Source organism: Solanum tuberosum, unplaced genomic scaffold, assembly GCF_000226075.1.
Source record: "Solanum tuberosum cultivar DM 1-3 516 R44 unplaced genomic scaffold, SolTub_3.0 contig00863, whole genome shotgun sequence".
Classification (NCBI taxonomy): domain Eukaryota; kingdom Viridiplantae; phylum Streptophyta; class Magnoliopsida; order Solanales; family Solanaceae; genus Solanum; species Solanum tuberosum.
Window position 1 is genome coordinate 1 of NW_006241527.1, and position 1,369 is coordinate 1,369.

A 1,369-nucleotide genomic window follows, 5' to 3' on the forward strand; every position below is an offset into this window, starting at 1 on the left:
TATGTTTAAAGGTTGAAGTTAAAATGTAAGTAGGCAATTTTAGATAAGTCGAGTATTATACATGTTGTTAGAGAAAATAGATTAGCAATGCCAAATTAGTAATAATGGAAAATTTACAATATTGGGATGATCAATATGTCATACGGAACACGTAATGGAAAGAACAGGCTTACTTGTTAGAGAAATGGTCAGAGGATGGTATACTTTTTCCTTTGTTTAAATTGTCTTGGGGTTGAGTTGGTGGAACATGGTGACTGACAACTGGCAAACAAAATACAAAAGATGTTTAAAGGCAGACTTGGTCTGTACACATTTGCAGAGGGAACACATTGGCAACATTAAGTTAATAAAAGAGGAAACCTTTCTCAGGAAGCACATGAGGTTCTTGTATGATAAGTGCAACATGTTATTGAAAAATCATCTCTGTACCAAGATGATGTTGGCTGCGTTGGGGTGTCAATAGTGGGATTTTCAAGAAGATTATATCTTGTAGAATCTGTTTGCAGACAGCGAGATAGCAACAATGCCTTCCAAATACAAAACAAACTTCAAATGCTTACTTTACTGTAAACTTAAAATTTGAAAATAGGAAAGACGCAACAAAAGAAATACCAAAGAAGTATAACTAAAAATAAGTGAGATTTACAAATACCAGGATCGGGTAGATGGGATAGATAAAAAGATGCCGGGAGATGTGAGGCAACTTCTTATTCCTTCTTTTGATAAATTCCCACATAAACAATGTCTACCAATAATTAAACTCCAGCTAGTGCAACTGATGCTATTGCATCTATTATTTTATCTGCTGAACCTTATAAGACACTTATAAAAAAATATTCAACACGCTTAGTTGGTGCAGTACTTTCCATCAACAGATTGATTTGAGAGCAAAAGGGATAATGGAGATATCAACACAAAGAAAGAGAAGGAAGAGTAATCCACATTTGCTGCAAGCTAGGAAAAACATGAATGACCAAATATGTTAATAATCTGCAAGTACCTATTAAGATAAGGTGCTTAATGTATAATTACTTCAAATATGAAAATGGGTAGACTATCTACATCAATCCCCTTGAGGTGTGAACTTTTTTCATGCCAACTGTGAATTCCTTAATATATATAAACTTGAGCTACTAATCGGTATAACAGAAAAAATTAGAGAAGAAGCAAAGACCACCCAAATAATGTATAGAAAGAGAGAGCCAACAACTATATTGACTTACTTTCCCTCTGTTCCTCTGATGCAAGATCTTCCGTGATTTGTTGCATGTCACAACAAATCCATGAAACAATAATACCATATTCGTTACATGAATATACAACTTTCTTTTTTGAGCTCTGCTAACAATAATACCATATATATATATAT

The 1,369-nt window shown here is 33.6% G+C and overlaps 1 long non-coding RNA gene across 1 annotated transcript; it reads right to left on the reverse strand.

Moving 5' to 3' along the window:
• Positions 1-201: 201 nt before the first annotated feature.
• On the reverse strand, positions 202-896 carry LOC107059416 (uncharacterized). Its single transcript, XR_001472646.1, has 2 exons — positions 361-896; positions 202-261 (listed from the first exon to the last, which is right to left on the reverse strand). It is a non-coding gene; the product is annotated as an uncharacterized lncRNA (long non-coding RNA).
• Between the last annotated feature and the right edge of the window lie 473 nt (positions 897-1,369).